Below are 18864 nucleotides of genomic sequence, written 5' to 3' on the forward strand. Positions count from 1 at the left end.
CACTGAAAGTTCCTTGCATGGAACCTGCCGAAGGGAATTGCTTCGTAAGAAGCTACCACCTTTTCCAGGACTCGCGTGCAATGATGCACCGACACCTGTTTTGGTTTTAGGAGGTCTCTGACCCGAGATGACAACTCCTTGGCCTTCTCCTCCGGGAGAAACACCTTCTTCTGTTCTGTGTCCAGAAACATGCCCAATATCAGCAGACGCGTCGTAGGAACCAGCTGCGACTTTGGGATATTCAGAATCCAGCCGTGCTGTTGTAGCACTTCCTGAGATAGTGCAACTCCGATCAACGACTGCTCCTTGGACCTCGCCTTTATAAGGCGATCGTCCAGGTACGGGTTAATTATAACTCCCTTCTTTCGAAGGAATATCATCATTTTGGCCATTACCTTGGAACACACCCTCGGTGCCGTGGACAGACCAAATGGCAACGTCTGGAATTGGTAATGGCAGTTCTGTACCACTACCTTGAGGTACTCCTGGTGAGGTGGGTAAATGGGGACATGTAGGTAAGCATCCATGATGTCCAGTGATACCATGTAATCCCCCTATTCCAGGCTTGCAATAACCGCCCTGAGCGATTCCATTTTGAACTCGAACTTCCTTATATAAGTGTTCAAGGATTTAAAATTTAGAATGGGTCTCACCGAACCGTCTGGTTTCGGTACCACAACATTGTGGAATAGTAACCCCATCCCAGTTGAAGGAGGGGAACTTTTATTATCACCTGCTGGAGGTACAGCTTGTGAATTGCCGCCAGTACTACCTCCCTGTCCTGGGGAGTAGTTGGCAAGGCTGATTTGAGGTAACGGCGAGGGGGAGACGCCTCGAATTCCAGCTTGTATCCCTGCGATACCACTTGTAGAACCCAGAGATCCACCTGTGAGCGAACCCACTGGTCGCTGAAGTTCCGTAGACGCGTCCCCACTGCACCTGGCTCTGTCTGTGGAGCCCCAGCGTCATGCGGTGGACTCAGTAGAAGCAGGGGAGGATTTTTGTTCCTGGGAACTGGCTGTCTGGTGCAGCTTTTACCCTCTCCTCCTGCCTCTGGGCAGAAAGGAAACACCTTTGATCCGCTTGCCTTTCTGAGGCCGAAAGGACTGTACCTGATAGTACGGTGCTTTCTTAGGTTGTGAGGGAGCCTGAGGTAAAAATGTCGATTTCCCAGCTGTTGCTGTGGATACGAGGTCCGAGAGACCATCCCCAAACAATTCCTCACCCTTATAAGGCAAAACCTCCATGTGCCTTTTAGAATCAGCATCACCTGTCCACTGCCGGGTCCATAATACCCTCCTGGCAGAAATGGACATTGCATTAATTCTAGATGCCAGCCGGCAAATATCCCTCTGTGCATCCCTCATATATAAGACGACGTCTTTAATATGCTCTATGGCAGTGGTTCCCAAACTTTTGTGAGTCACGGCACCCTGGAGTGTCAGATTTTTTTTTCACGGCACCCCTAGGCCACAAGTTTCTTATTGAGAAATTTTGAAAAAAATATTAGATTAAGTAAATTATGTTTATATGTCATCCTTAGGGTCAGTTATGTGGTGAGGGACAAGATTTGATTCTGTTTGTCCACATATTTTATAACTGGAAGCCATCAGCACTGGTTTTGCCTATTAAATTGACAATAAATAGTTGGAATTGGTCCTTGACCACCAACCTGAGGCACCCCTGCAAGTGTCCCGCGGCACCCCAGGGTGCCACGGCACACAGTTTGGGAACCACTGCTCTATGGTTAGCAAAATAGTATCCCTGTCGAGGGTATCAATATTATCTGACAGGGTATCAGACCACGCTGCAGCAGCACTACACATCCATGCTGAAGCAATTGCAGGTCTCAGTATAGTACCTGAGTGTGTATATACAGACTTCAGGATAGCCTCCTGCTTTCTATCAGCAGGCTCCTTCAAGGCGGCTGTATCCTGAGACGGCAGTGCCACCTTTTTTGACAAGCGTGTGAGCGCCTTATCCACCCTAGGAGATATCTCCCAACGTGACCTATCCTCTGGCGGGAAAGGGTACGCCATCAGTAATTTTTTTAGAAATTACCAGTTTCTTATCGGGGGAACCCCACGCTTCTTCACACACTTCATTCAACTCATCTGATGGGGGAAAAAACACTGGCTGCTTTTTCTATCCAAACATAATACCCTTTTTAGTGGTACCTGGGTTAATGTCAGAAATGTGTAACACATTTTTCATTGCCGTAATCATGCAACGGATGCCCCTTGTGGATTGTGTATATGTCTCATCCTCGTCGACACTGGAGTCAGACTCCGTGTCGACATCTGTGTCTGCCATCTGAGGTAGCGGGCGTTTGTGAGCCCCTGATGGTCTTTGAGACGCCTGGGCAGGCACGGGCTGAGAAGCCGGCTGTCCCACGGCTGTTACGTCATCCAGCCTTTTATGTAAGGAGTTGACACTGTCGGTTAATACCTTCCACATATCCATCCACTCTGGTGTCGACCCCGCAGGGGGTGACATCACATTTATCGGCACCTGCTCCGCCTCCACATAAGCCTCCTCATCAAACATGTCGACTCAGCCGTACCGACACACCGCACACACACAGGGAATGCTCTGACTGAGGACAGGACCCCACCAAGTCCTTTGGGGAGACAGAGAGAGAGTATGCCAGCACACACCACAGCGCTATATAAACAGGGATTTACACTATTACAGAAAGTGATTTTCCCTATAGCAGCTATACAATACAGTTTTGCGCCTAAATTTAGTGCCCCCCCTCTCTTTTTTACCCTTTGAGCCTGGAAACTGCAGGGGAGAGCCTGGGGAGCTGTCTTCCAGCGGCGCTGTGAAGAGGAAATGGCGCTAGTGTGCTGAGGGAGATAGCCCCGCCCCCTTCTCGGCGGGCTTATCCCGCTCTTTTATTAATATTATGGCAGGGGATGTTTGCACATATATAGTTTATTAGACTATATTATGTGCTTTTTGCCAATTTAAGGTACTCTAATTGCAGCCCAGGACGCCCCCCCCAGCGCCCTGCACCCATCAGTGACCGGAGTATGTGGTGTGCATAGGGAGCAATGGCGCACAGCTGCAGTGCTGTGCTCTACCTTAATGAAGACCGGAGTCTTCTGCCGCCGATTTCCAGGACGTTCTTCTTGCTTCTGGCTCTGCAAGGGGGACGGCGGCGCGGCTCCGGGACCGGACGACCGAGGCTGGGCCTGTGTTCGATCCCTCTGGAGCTAATGGTGTCCAGTAGCCTAGAAGCCCAAGCTAGCTGCAAGCAGGTAGGTTCGCTTCTCTCCCCTAAGTCCCTTGTAGCAGTGAGTCTGTTGCCAGCAGATCTCACTGAAAATAAAAAACCTAACAAATACTTTCTTTACTAGAAGCTCAGGAGAGCCCCTACTGTGCAACCAGCTCGAGCCGGGCACAGATTCTAACTGAGGTCTGGAGGAGGGGCATAGAGGGAGGAGCCAGTGCACACCAGATAGTACCTAATCTTTCTTTTAGAGTGCCCAGTCTCCTGCGGAGCCCGTCTATTCCCTATGGTCCTTACGGAGTACCCAGCATCCACTAGGACGTCAGAGAAAGTTTGTTCTTTTATGTTACATTTGTTTGCATTATTAGTATCAATATTTAATTTCCTAAAGGTTGATATAACAAACCTTACTCATAGAGAGTAAGATTTGTTATATCAACTTTCAGGAAATTAAAGGTATATGTAGTATAATACTTTCCGTATATCAAATGTTCACCCCTCCTTACATTTGACAAACTGACACATTTTTACATGCACTATTAATTATATTATTCTTACATTCAATAATACTTGTCTTTAATTTCTGCAATACCTGGATTGGGGTTCACACTGAGCTATAATGTGTACATATCACATTGACATACAGTGCATCCGGAAAGTATTCACAGCGTTTCCCTTTTTCCACATTTTGTTATGTTACAGCCTTATTCCAAACTGGAACAAATTCATTTTTCCCCTCAAAATTCTACACACAATGCCCCATAATGACAACATGAAAAAAGTGTTTTTTTAGATTTTTGCTAATTTATTAAAAATAAAAAACTAAGAAATCACATGTACATAAATATTCACAGCCTTTGCTTCAATACTTTGTTGATGCACCTTTGGCAGCAATTACAGCCTCAAGTATTTTTGAATATGATGCCACAAGCCCGGCACACCTATCTTTGGGAAGTTTTGCCCATTCCTCTTTGCAGCACCTCTCAAGCTCCATCAGGTTGGATGGGAAGCGTAGATGCAGAGCCATTTTCAGATCTCTCCAGAGATGTTCAATCGGATTCAAGTCAGGGCTCATTGAATTTGGGGGTAATTTTGATCCTATAGTATTATTAACCTCAATAACCATAATTTCCACTCATTTTCAGTCTATTCTGAACACCTCACAATATTATTTTTAATCCTAAAATATGCACCGAGATCGCTGGATGACTAAGCTAAGCGACCAAGTGGGTGGCACAAACACCTGGCCCATCTAGGAGTGGCACTGCAGTGTCCCCAAACAGCACATGATGCAAAGATAAATAAAAAAAAGAGGTGCAAGATGGAATTGTCCTTGGGCCCTTCCACCCACACTTATGTTGTATAAACAGCACATGCACACTTTAACAAACCAATCAATTCAGCGACAGGGTCTGCCACACGACTGTGGCTGAAATGATTGGTTGGTTTGGGCCCCCGCCAAAAAAGAAGCAATCAATCTCTCCTTGCACAAACTGACTCCACAGAGGCAGGATGTCCACCTCCTCCTCATCATCCGATTCCTCACGCCTTTCACTGTGTACATCCCCCTCCTCACAGAGTATTAATTTGTCCTCACTGCAATCCACCATCACAGGTCCCTATGTACCTTCTGGAGGCAATTGCTGGTAAATGTCTCCACGGAGGAATTGATTATAATTAATTTTGATGAACATCATCTTCTCCACATATTCTGGAAGTAACCTCGTACGCCGATTGCTGACAAGGTTACCGGCTGCACTAAACACTCTTTCGGAGTACATACTGGAAGGGGGGGCAACTTAGGTAAAATAAAGCCAGTTTGTGCAAGGGCCTCCAAATTGCCTGTTTTTCTTGCCAGTATACGTACGGACTGTCTGACATGCCTACTTGGATGCTGTCACTCATATAATCCTCCACCATTCTTTCAATGGTGACAGAATAATATGCAGTGCCAGCAGATAACATGTCAGTAATCGTTGGCAGGGCCTTCAGTCCAGACCAGATGTCAGTTTTCGCTCCTGACTGCCCTGCATCACCGCCAGCGGGTGGTTTTGGAAATGTTATCCTTTTCCTGGCAGCTCCAGTGGTGGTAGAAAATGAAGGAGGAGCTGTTGGCGGGTCACATTCCACTTGACTTGACAAGTGTCTCACCAGCAGGTCTTTGAACATCTGCAGACTTGTGTCTGCCGGAAAGTGAGATACAACGTAGGCTATAAACCTAGGATCGAGCACGGCGGCCAAAATGTAGTTCTCTAAGTTTCAACAGATTGACCACCCATGAATCCTGGTTAAGCGAATGAAGGGCTCCATCTACAAGTCAAACATGCCTAGCGGAATCGCTCCATTTTAGCTCCTCCTTCAATCTCTCCAGCTGCTTCTGCAAAAGCCTGATGAGGGTAATGACCTGACTTAGGCTGGCAGTGTCTGAACTGACTTCACGTGTGGCAAGTTCAAAGGGTTGGAGAACCTTGCACAACATGGAAATCATTCTCCACTGCACTTGAGTCAGATGCATTCCCCCTCCTTTGCCTATATCGTAGGCAGATGTGTAGGCTTGAATGGCCTTTTGCTGCTCCTCCATCCTCTGAAGCATATAGAGGGTTGAATTCCACCTCGTTATTAACTCTTGCTTCAGCTGATGGCAGGGCATGTTCAGGAGTGTTTGCTGGTGCTCCAGTCTTTGGCACGCAGTGGCTGAATGCTGAAAGTGGCCCGCATTTCTTTGGGCCACCGACAGCATCTCCTGCATGCCCCTGTCGTTTTTTTAAAAATTCTGCCACACCAAATTCATTGTATGTGCAAAACATGGGACGTGCTGGAATTTGTCCACATGTAATGCACGCACAATATTGTTGGCGTTGTCCGTTGTCACAAATCCCCAGGAGAGTCGAATTGGGGTAAGCCAATCTGCGATGATGTTCCTCAGTTTCCGTAAGAGGTTGTCAGCTGTGTGCCTCTTATGGAAAGTGGTGATACAAAGCGTAGCCTGCCCAGGAACGAGTTGGCGTTTGCGAGATGCTGCTACTGGTGCCGCCGCTGTTGTTACTGCGGGAGGCAATACATCTACCCAGTGGGCTGTCACAGTCATATAGTCCTTAGTCTGCCCTGCTCCACTTGTCCACATGTCCGTGGTTAAGTGGACAGTGGGTACAACTGCATCTTTTAGGACACTGGTGACTCTTTTTCTGACGTCTGTGTACATTCTCTGTATCGCCTACAGAGAAAAGTGGAACCTAGATGGTATTTGGTATCAGGGACACACTACCTCAAGAAATTCTCTAAGTCCCTGTGCACTAACGTCGGATACCGGATGCACGTCTAACACAACATAGTTGTCAAGGCCTGAGTTATCCGCTTTGCAACAGGATGACTGCTGTCATATTTAATCTTCCTCGCAAAGGATTGTTGGACAGTCAATTGCTTAGTTGAAGTAGTACAAGTGGTCTTCCGACTTCCCCTTTGCGATGACGATCGACTCCCAGCAGCAACAACAGCAGCGCCAGCAGAAGTAGGCGTTACACTCAAGGATGCATCGGAGGAATCCCAGGCAGGAGAGGACTCGTCAGACTTGACAGTGACATGGCCTACAGGACTATTGGCTTTCCTGTCTAAGGAGGAAATTGACACTGAGGGAGTTGGTGGTGTGGTTTGCAGGAGCTTGGTTACAAGAGGAAGGGATTTAGTTGTCAGTGGACTGCTTCCGCTGTCACCCAAAGTTTTTGAACTTGTCAATGACTTCTGATGAATGCACTCCAGGTGACATATAAGGGAGGATGTTCCTAGGTGGTTAACGTCCTTACCCCTACTTATTACAGCTTGACAAAGGCAACACACGGCTTGACACCTGTTGTCCGCATTTCTGTTAAAATAATTCCACACAGAAGAAGTGATTTTTTTTGTATTTTGACCAGGCATATCAATGGCCTTATTCATCCCATGGACAACAGGTGTCTCCCCGGGTGCCTGACTTAAACAAACCACCTCACCATAAGAATCCTCCTTGCCAATTTCCTCCTCAGCACCAGCAACACCCATATCCTCATCCTGGTGTACTTCAACAGTGACATCTTCAATTTGAATATCAGGAACTGGACTGTGGGTGCTCCTTCCAGCACTTGCAGGGGTCGTGCAAATGGTGGAAGGAGCCACCTCTTCCCGTCCAGTGTTGGGAAGGTCAGGCATCGCAACCGACACAATTGGACTCTCTTTGGGGATTTGTGATTTAGAAGAACGCACAGTTCTTTGCTGTGCTTTTGCCAGCTTAACTCTTTTAATTTTTCTAGCAGGAGGACGAGTGCTTCCATCCTCATGTGAAGCTGAACCACTAGCCATGAACATAGGCCAGGGCCTCAGCCGTTCCTTGCCACTCCGTGTCGTAAATGGCATATTGGCAAGTTTACGCTTCTCCTCAGACGCTTTTAATTTAGATTTTTGGGTCATTTTACTGAACTTTTGTTTTTTGGATTTTACATGCTCTCTAATATGACATTGGGCATCGGCCTTGGCAGATGACGTTGATGGCATTGAATCATCTCTGCCATGACTAGTGGCAGCAGCTTCAGCACTAAGTGGAAGTGGATCTTGATCTTTCCCTATTTTACCCTCCAAATTTTTGTTCTCCATTTTTTTAATGTGTGGAATTATATGACAGTAATATATCTGGAATTAGACGGCAGTAATGTCTGGAATTAGATACCACTAGATAGATACCAGATACCACTGTGACTGGAACGATGATGACCTATGCACAGTGACAGGACACTACCACAGCACCCTACAGCAGCAAGATGCAGCACAAGACACTGGACTTTTAGTAATGTACTGTAGTATACTGGTCACCACAATGCAGCACAAGACAATGAGCAGTGATACTGAGCACTGATGAGGATACTAGAACTGACACTGGGCAGCGAGATGCAGCACTGGACTATTGTACTGTATTATACTGGTCACCACAATGCAGCACAAGACAATGAGTAGTGATACTGGGCACTGATGAGGATACTAGAACTGACACTGGGCAGTGAGAACAGCACTGGACTATTGTACTGTAGTATACTGGTTACCACAATGCAGCACAAGACAATGAGTAGTGATACTGAGCACTGATGAGGATACTAGAACTGACACTGGGCAGCGAGAACAGCACTGGACTATTGTACTGTAGTATACTGGTCACCACAATGCAGCACAAGACAATGAGTAGTGATACTGAGCACTGATGAGGATACTAGAACTGACAATGGGCAGTGAGAACAGCACTGGACTACTGTACTGTAGTATACTGGTCACCACAATGCAGCACAAGACAATGAGTAGTGATACTGAGCACTGATGAGGATACCAGAACTGACAATGGGCAGCGAGATGCAGCACTGGACTACTGTACTGTAGTATACTGGTCACCACAATGCAGCACAAGACAATGAGTAGTGATACTGAGCACTGATGAGGATACTAGAACTGACACTGAACAGCGAGAACAGCACACAGTATTGTACTGTAGTATACTGGTCACCACAATGCAGCACAAGACAATGAGTAGTGATACTGAGCACTTATGAGGATACTAGAACTGACACTAGGCAGTGAGAACAGCACTGGACTATTGTACTGTATTATACTGGTCACCACAATGCTGCACAAGACAATGAGTAGTGATACACAGCACTGATGAGGATACTAGAACTGACACTGGGCAGCAAGAACAGCACTGGACTATTGTACTGTAGTATACTGGTCACCACAATGCAGCACAAGACAATGAGTAGTGATACTGAGCACTGATGAGGATACTAGAACTGACACTGGGCAGCGAGAACAGCACTGGACTATTGTACTGTAGTATACTGGTCACCACAATGCAGCACAAGACAATGAGTAGTGATACTGAGCACTGATGAGGATACTAGAACTGACAATGGGCAGCAAGAACAGCACTGGACTACTGTACTGTAGTATACTGGTCACCACAATGCAGCACAAGACAATGAGTAGTGATACTGAGCACTGATGAGGATACTAGAACTGACACTGAACAGCGAGAACAGCACTGGACTATTGTACTGTAGTATACTGGTCACCACAATACAGCACAAGACAATGAGTAGTGATACTGAGCACTGATGAGGATACTAGAACTGACACTGGGCAGCGAGAACAGCAGTGGACTATTGTACTGTAGTATACTGGTCACCAGAATGCAGCAAAGATACTGAGCACTGATATTGAGCTGATATTGAGCTTTCCACTCAGAGAACGTAGCCACGTCCTCTCGCTCTCTCGACAATGCACGAATGAAAATGGTGGCGACGCACGGCTCCTTATATGGAATCCGAATCTCGCGAGAATCCGACAGCGGGATGATGATGTTTTGCCTCGTTCGGGTTTTCCGAGTCAGGCGGGAAGAACCAAGGCTGCCTCGGACCCATGTAAACCTCATGGAGTTCGGAGGGGTTCGGTTCTCGGAGAACCGAACCCGCTCATCTCTAGTAGAGACAATGTCCACATAGATATAATTCAAGATATCAGCCCCCTACCATACACAATGGGGGTCTGATATTGCACAGATGTACAGATATTTCTTAGTGTGATAACCTCCTTCCAATAATGTAGAATGGAGGTCACACCAGAACAAGATAGAATACCGACACTTTTCGTCTCAAATAGAGACTTCTTCAGGGGCGTATCTATAATGTCAGAACATAGTCACTTTAAAACAATTTATACAAAATAAAATTGTATACATCATACATAAAACAGTATTCATTATACAAAGAATGAAATGGTGTAATTCATATATTAAACAAACATATATCGTGTGGAACATCACAGAAGGTAAGTCCCTATGGAATAGATGGAGATGAAAGTGACATAACATGTAAAGAAGATTGTATGTATGTACATACCTCAATAAATACGTATATACAAGGATTCGAACAAATAGAAAATTTTCTTAAACTCTTTGTTCCTGAAAAGATTTTACGTTGTCGTGAGTGAATAATAATGGCTATTGGGAAATACCCCAATTTTCAGTATTATTATAGGCCACACATATATGATAAATTATATTTGGTAGTAATTCCATAATACAATTATATCTAACCAACATACCTGGAAGCTTCCAACATAAGCATATGATACTTAGGGATTCTGGCTTTCTAAGAAACTTCCTCCTCAGATTCTCAGAATTAATCAATCTAATGAAATGGGACTAATGTCCAACATAATGACTATTTTTGCTTTAAAGACTCTCTCTCCCATCTCCCCATATTTCTCTTCTCTCTCCCATCTCCCCATATTTCACCTCTCTCTCTCCCATTAATTTTTAAAAATTGACAATATATTATCGGCCTGCTCATCACAAGTTTGATGAGCAGGAAGGCTGCAGGCACTGGCGGCATCAGACTGAGATGCAGGTTAGCGGCTGGGGGTCAGGCAGTTGATGGCGGCGATTTTGTAGGCCTCACCAGCCACTGACCTCACCGCACGCCACTGCAGCTAATAGCAGCAACGTTTCGGGTTTATTACACTTTTTCAAGCAGCATCCAAACATTGTGACATTAAGAACAGATTAAATACCCTTACCTGTCAGTGTTGGCACCGGGAGCTCACTCACCCCTCCGGCTACGCAGGTCCAGCTTCTGGGTAGGTCAGTGATGTCAGGGAGCTTCTGCCTTGCAGGCATCACTAGGGCAACCCGTGGCTGTCAACACAAACCACAGGCACCTAATATCGCCTCTAGCTGAATCGCATCCATGTCCCGATCATCCACCCGGTGCCACGGTCCCACACTGATCCGTTAGTGGAGTTCTTAACCCTTCAGCACCTGCACCAACAACAAGAACAACACCATAATATGTGAATAAATACAGATACAACATTAACAAGAATGATATATATATATATATGTATGTATATATATATATATATATATATGTATGTATATATATATATATATATATATATATATATAGTCATTATTTAATATACCAAATATGATAATTAAGGTGAATCTGAATTTATTCAATAGCAGGCTGTAATCCTTTGCAAACCAATATACAGAATTAGGAATAGAGCATAACAAACATTATAATGAAAAGTATGCATGTAATGATATCTAAATCTTAATATATTATAGTCTAAGTGAGCTGGAACCTGTTATTCAAACACCGGGTCCAGCAACCTGGTCTTGTAGATCAGCAGTGGGTCCGCCATGGGCAGGCAGTCATCGGTGCACACTGCAGTGAGTTTCTCTAGCCAGCTGCTCCCACACCTGTGGCTGCCATCCCCAGTTGTGATGTATCTCCTTCCAGTGATAACAGACAAACTTCAGCATTATAGCCTCAGTGCTTCCCTGTGCGATTCCTAGGCAAAATCATGTTCCTGATTTCTGTCACTCCTGTGTTCTGTTTCCTATCTGCTACCTGTAGCTGAGGTTTTCCATCCAGTCCTGAACCAGTCTGACAACTATGTTACTATACATTTAATGGCAAATCATCAGTTCCAGCTCCAGTGTATACCAGCTCTGTACTTAGGAACTCAGACTGATGGCCATGACCTGCTTGTCGGGTGCAACAAAGCTCAAACCTCATTCATAGATTGACCACAGTAAGATCGAAAATCCTAAGGTCGACACCACTACATCGTAAACCACTAGGTCAACACATAGATAAGATCGACCCCGCAACCTTGACACATGCACAAGGTCGACAAGTGCAAGATTGACAACATATATAGATCGACAACCAAATAATCGACAACAGTATGAAATAGATCGACCACAAATAGGTCTACCGCCAATAGATCGACGGCAAATAGATCGACAGCAAATAGATCGACAGCTAAACACATAGACCACAAACAGGTCGCCCACCAAATAGATCAACCACAAATAGGTCGACCACCAATAGATCGACAGTAAATAGGTCGACCACTAATAGATCGACGGCAAATAGGTCAACACACTGTTAGGTCGACCGCTAATAGGTCGATTTGTTGTTAGGTCGGCCGCTATTAGGTTGACCCGCTGTTAGGTCGACTGCTAATAGGTCGACTCACTGTTAGGTTGACCGGTAATAGGTCGACAGCTAATATGTCGACTGTCACCAGACCTATCCTCAGTGTAGATATCTAATATCTTCCTCAAGACCCATTAATAGCGGCTCGCTTGGCTAGCGATCTGGCTGACCCTACTTGTAATAGTGCCACTACAAATACCACAATGCCCTTGCACTGCTCCCCGCTCTGGTAACACTGTAACCCTCTTCATGCCCCCATCCATGTCTGCCAGCACCCCTGGGCACCATCCTTCACCCCTGGTGCACACTTTCAACGCTGACCCTCCCCCCCCCCCCCCCCCCCCGCCACCCCAGTTCCGAGCAGTTTGCCCTGGCACTTCTATCCTCTTTGGTAGCACTAAAACCACCCACAGCACCAACCAAGTATGATGGCCAGCACTCCCGTGCACCCTCCTTTACCCCTGCTGCACACTTGCAACGCTGCCCCCCCAAGCACCCCGAGACCCGTCTAAACCTAGACAACGCCTCCATTCCCTCTAGTCACCCCGTTGTTGTTAGATATTTGCTAATCAGTTAACCCCCACACCACAAAAAAAAACACATACTATTGTTGGCGTTAGTATGTCTAACCTGATTATTTTGACCCATACCCATTTTGTTATTTTGCACCCATTATCTATGCAAGTAACAACGGATATTTTAAAACCATCCCACTTTTTTCAAAAGAAGATATTTTAATTGGTTGTTTCAATTTTTAGATTTTTTTTTTCAAAAGTGTCAATCGTCTGCCCATTTTGAACCCTATAAAAGTCCATGTGCAGACCATGCACATTAGAACACTCATCTAACATTCGGATAAAGTATTCTGTGGTATATGCTATAGATATTTTTTCTTCTTAGATGGCAGATGAAGCGAGAGCACCAGCAGCATCACCAACACCATCACCACCAACACTATCACCACCAATACCAGCACCATTACGTGCACCATCAGCAACACCATCACCAGCAGAGCCGGCCTTAGCTATAGGCAGACTAGGCATTTGCCTAGGGCATTCAAGCATGTCTAGGGGCATCCAAGCATGTCCCTGCAGTATCTCATGCTGAGAGGGACAGTCCGCAAACTAACTGTTACTTTCCAAATGTATTCAATCAGTACTTGTATACACTGCTGTTTACATTTGTCAAAAAAAATGCACACTGTGCCTTAAACTTCCTCTGACATGCTTGAATGCCCCTGACTTGTGAGACCTCAGACAGACAGCAGAAGCCCAGTAAATGCAATTCCTGGACCTGTGACATTTTTACTGACTATATAAGGTTATTACTGGATGGCTTCTTATGATAACACATGTGTATTTTGGAAGACTGCTTCACAGAAACCTGACATCACCTATACTGCTTGTGCACATGGGGGAGGGGGACCCTGCCATCCTGTGTGTGTCCCTTATCCCTGTGCAAACCCCAGGTGTCTGCAGGGACATAACATGGGTAGTGTTCTCCCCACACTTTATTTCCTAGTCAGTCCATACCGTAAAATTCCCCTGCCATCTAGCACTGTAACGTGGTCAGTAAGTTGCGTTGTGCTATTTCTATATGAAACATCAGTGCAGCGTGACTTTTGGACACATCAAACTGGAGGGCAGAGCATTTAGCTCCCACAGTATAAAGTAAAGTGCATGCAGTTAACGGGAGTAACAGACACCAGCAAACACACTGAATAGTGAAGAGAATGGACAGTTTCTACATGTTTGATACTGATCTTTTTGTATAACCAGCAAGTGTGGCAGTATCTGTGGCAGTATATGTGTATTATGGGTATTACTAATGTGGGGCATATGTGTAAGGTGCATTACTGTGTGGCATTATGTGTATTATGGGCATTACTAATGTGGGGCATATGTGTAAGGTTCCTTTACTGTGTGGAATTATATGTATTATGGTCATTACTGTGTGGCATTGTGCAGAGTTGAACTGGCCCACAGGGTAACCCCCCGGTGGGCCCCACTACCTCAGCGTTGCAGGTACAGATGCAGAACTAGCGTCGGAGCTAGGGGGCACCAGACAAAATGTTGCCTAGGGCATCAAATTGGCTAGGGCCGGCTCTGATCACCAGTACCATGAGCAACACCATCACCATCACCAGCTCCCCCAACACCAGGATTTTGTTTAGCTCCTTCCCGGAGAGGAATGTATTTGAACACCGATGGGTATCTCCTGGCTAAAAACAAGCAGAGCGGTGACTTCGTCTATTGGCACTTCACGGAGAGGAACACAGGCCCGTGTTTCTGCTTTGCCAAAACAACTACTGTGGCTGGACAACACCAACTCAACACCCACTGTGAGTATACTCACTCTCCCCGACCCGGAAAGACCATTGTGGCCGTAGCTAAGGCAGCAATAAAGGACAAATGAGGTGCCAGGCAGACCAATGAGGCACCATCCCAAATCATCCAAACTGTTAAAGCGGACATGCCCACTGCAAGCGCATCGTGCTTGCCTAACAGGGAATCACTTTGGCAATTGGTAAAAAGGGTAAGGAGAGAAGATTGCCTTTCCGAACCCACCACCATCGATGATATCGATGTTCATCATCATTTGGCTAACATTGATGATGTAAACATTTTGGCAAAGGACAGTTCCTTTCATAATGAAAGAATACTGTTATTTACAATGGAAGACAACTTGAGGAAGCTCCATGAAGCAGCATACTGGATAATGGATGGCACCTTTAAGACTTGCCCCACCTTGTTTCGCCAGATTTATTCCATACATGCTATGATTGGAACCAATGAAAAATGTCAATGGGTGTTACCACTGGTTTATGGACTTTTAAGTAGCAAAAGTGAGGAGTGCTATGCAAGATTTTTGGAAGATCTGCAGGATTATGCACTTTTAGAATTTGATATTCAGTTTGCCCCTATGAATATCCTAACAGATTTTGAAATGGCAGCAATCAAAGCAGCAAAGTTAGTTTTTCCAGGCAGCAACCATAAGTGTTGCCTGTTCCATCTCTCTCAAAACATTTTGGGGAAAAATCTAATCCTTTGGACTTTCAACCCAGTATGGAGCAGATAATGCTTTTGCAGAGAAATTAAGGCACATTCAAGCCCTTGCATTTCTGCCCCCAGATTACATTCCAGATGCTTTTGCGCAATTGAAAGCAGAAATGCCAGCAATTGCTGCCCCTGTAAAGAATTATTTTGAAGAGACTTATGTACTGGGGCATGTTAGACACTGTACAAGAATTCAAAGCATGTCCCCTCCCCTTTTTTCACCCGATCTATGGTCTGTATACGAGACTATACAAGGTGGAATGTCCCGAACCCAAAATAAATTAGAAGGTTGGCATCGTAGATGGAACATCATCCTAGACGACAAAAAGTTTGGTGTGTACAAGTTAATTGAATTTCTACAGAAAGAACAGAAAGTCACAACTAGCCTAATACATAAAGTAATTTGTAACATTCCAAGAACCCCAAGGAGAGACGTCAAATCAAGGAAAGAGGAGATTCAGCATTGTGTTTCACAGTTGGGTGAAGTGAATGTAATGGAATATCTTGCTGGCATTGCACACCATCTTACATTAACATTAACATTAAATAGTGACATTTTTAAATTTTTTATTTCTTCCTCTGTCATTGTTATAATTAGATACATTTTTTGAAAGTTAACGTTTGAAGTTTCAAGTTTCTATAAAAATGAAAATAAAAAAATACCAAAAATAAAGAAAATAAATAAAGAAGATAATCTATCATCTAATTTCTGGTATCAATTTTTATTCCTTAATTATGTGTGTTAAACCCATAAAATGTAACAAATTTGTAGTTTTTATGTGCTCTACATGTATAAAGATTAAATCTCCCTGAGTTTTGAACCCCAAAAAATAAAATACATAGAAGATATTTTTTTTTAATCTTCTCTATTTTTGTAATATATCATGGTTATATTTTTGTGTAAGAATGTTTTATTATATTTATTTGTTTTGATGTGCTCTAAACCCATAAATTCAAACAATACATTTAAGGACAATACATATAAGGACAGAAAACAATCTTCCACAAAAATATAACCATTATGTACTACAACAATATAGAAGATAAGAAAAAAATATTCTCTGTATTGTATTTTTAAGGGATCACAACTCATGGCTACAGAATTGTTAGAGCAGATAAAACTAAATTGTATTTTACTGATTCTTCTTAACAAATTGCATTTTAAAAAATATCCTACATTTGTGTATCTTAGTGTTATATATTCAAATTTATTTTGAATGGTCTGGCAAAACTACATTATATAAATGGTTGAAGACTATTATCCACCATCACATGCCACAATGTAATTATTATTTAAAGGCATAAAAGTGAAATTTATTTTATTTTCAAAGCATCTATAAGTGAATACTTTGCAATGGGATTGGTGTATAATATGTTAATGGGGTGGTAGTAGCTATCGGTGTATCAGTGATATATACTAATCCTTGAAAAGTTATAAAATGGAGAGTGATAAACCACCAACCATTCAGCTGCTATTTTTTAAACACAGACTGTAACATAGTAGTGTTGAACTGATTGGATGTTGATTTATCATTCTCCACTTCATCACTTTTTAATCTTGATACATTTGGCCCTATTTCCTTATTATTGGAAAGATTTTTAAACATAATGCATTTTTCCTTTCCAACCTTTCCACGTAAAATTCATGGTAATTAGGGCCGGCAACACAACTCTTGTTGCCTGGTACAGTGATATATCTGGGGGCCCCTCAGAGATTTTATATATATATATATATATATATATATATAGACAAGTTAATCCAATTGCAATAACACTTAATGTAAAACCTCTAAAATACAATAATCCTTGGGGGAGTTGGCGGCTATTCCCACCCAGACAAGTCATCTTGCCAGCGGAGAACCAAACATGTAGTGGAGTATATTGGTTGACAAGGAGCGCTCAAAATCTTTTGAACGTTCTTAGTGATCTATTTTACAATTTCTTCCAGATCGACAATCAGATGGAGATGGAGATGAAGCTGGTGTCTCTGGAATAGACCCTCATACCAGGGTCTATTCCAGAGATACCAGCTTCGTCTCCATCTGATTGTCGATCTGGAAGAAATTGTAATACAGGTCACTAAGAGCTTTCAAGAGATTTTGAGCACTCCTTAACAGCCAATATACATATATATATATATATATATATATATGAAATAACGACAGCACTCAAAGCCTATGTATATAAAGCAAAGAATGGTGGTGCAAGGCAGCTATAAATATAAAACACTCACTTCTCCAGCGATGCAGAAAAAGTAGACAAGCCAGCACTCACGTGTAGATGAAAGAAAAGCAGGATTTATTCCTTAACCAAACGTCATGGTGAAGTACAGCAAATACAGCAAACACAGCCCGACAGCTGTTTCAACAGACTGGTCTTCCTCAGGGGCTAACTGCACTGTTGTCAGAACATGAAATATAAGCCTCAAATGGCACCACAATCAACCCAGCAGCATCAGGACGTGTGCTGAGACAAGTCCAGGCATGACTAATGCATCCCCTGCTGTCTCCTCCCACTGCATGACACTGGTAACTAAGCTAAACAAACCCGGTGTCATGCATAGCAATGGCTCCGGAGCGTGGCAAAATGTGCGGCGGGTGGTCTCAGCAGCCTGACTAGTAAATAGCATGCTAATAGTGAGGGGAATTGCAAGGACGCTGTATATCAAAACAGAAGTGAATGAAATGAAGTGATGTGTTTAAAAAAGTAAAAGGAATAGTGCTGAAGCTCAGCAGAACAGGGTTCCCTGAAAGTGCTGGCTAGAAAGTGCAAGGTGCAAGGTGCAAAAAGCAAGAAGAACTGACAGGTCTAATAAAAATAATAGCAGGTGACACAAGGACAACCCTCAAAACAACCTACTGCAAAGCAATGCCCACTTGTTACGGCAATCAATATAAATAAGAATGTATGTGCATAAAGAATCCAAACTGCCCTATTTGGGAGAAAACCCACAGAATGCACAATGTCCACTGCCTTGTGGTATTAAGTGAGTGATATACAGCACCCAGTATTCCCAGATTGTCACCGATACTGGTACTGACTGGGCCCAACACTGCTTAGTTTCCAAGATCAGCCGGAATTGGACGTTTGCCAGTGTGGTATGGCTGTAAATATCACTAGACCAACATATGTTGTCTACTGGGGAATCCCATATAGGCAGCTGGAATCTGATACTGCTAAATACAACACCAAAGATGGACAATAAGCTGCACATAGGGAGCAAGCAGTGGCGTAACTACTGCCCCCGCAGTCCTCGCGGTGGCTTGGGGGCGAGGGGCTGCGGGGGCGCCACTGATTACAGCAGACTGACATGCGGACGAGCGCCCGCATGTCAGTCTGCTTTCTCCTTCCCGCCGCCGCTTGTTGGAGGGACACGGACGGCACAGCGTGTGCCTCTCCTGTGTCCCTCCTGCATCATCTCCGGCGGCCGCGGGTCTAATAGGGGGAAGTGCCGTCCGTGAGCTCTAATTGGCTCACGGACGGCACTTCCCCCTATTAGACCCGCGGCCGCCGGAGATGATGCAGCAGGAGGGACACAGGAGAGGCTGTACCC

General features: G+C 44.3%; 1 pseudogene; it reads right to left on the reverse strand.

The window, feature by feature from the left end:
- Positions 1-18303: 18303 nt before the first annotated feature.
- On the reverse strand, positions 18304-18423 carry LOC134946129 (5S ribosomal RNA; annotated as a pseudogene).
- Positions 18424-18864: the final 441 nt, after the last annotated feature.

This window comes from Pseudophryne corroboree, chromosome 7 (genome assembly GCF_028390025.1).
Source record: "Pseudophryne corroboree isolate aPseCor3 chromosome 7, aPseCor3.hap2, whole genome shotgun sequence".
NCBI classification, from domain to species: domain Eukaryota; kingdom Metazoa; phylum Chordata; class Amphibia; order Anura; family Myobatrachidae; genus Pseudophryne; species Pseudophryne corroboree.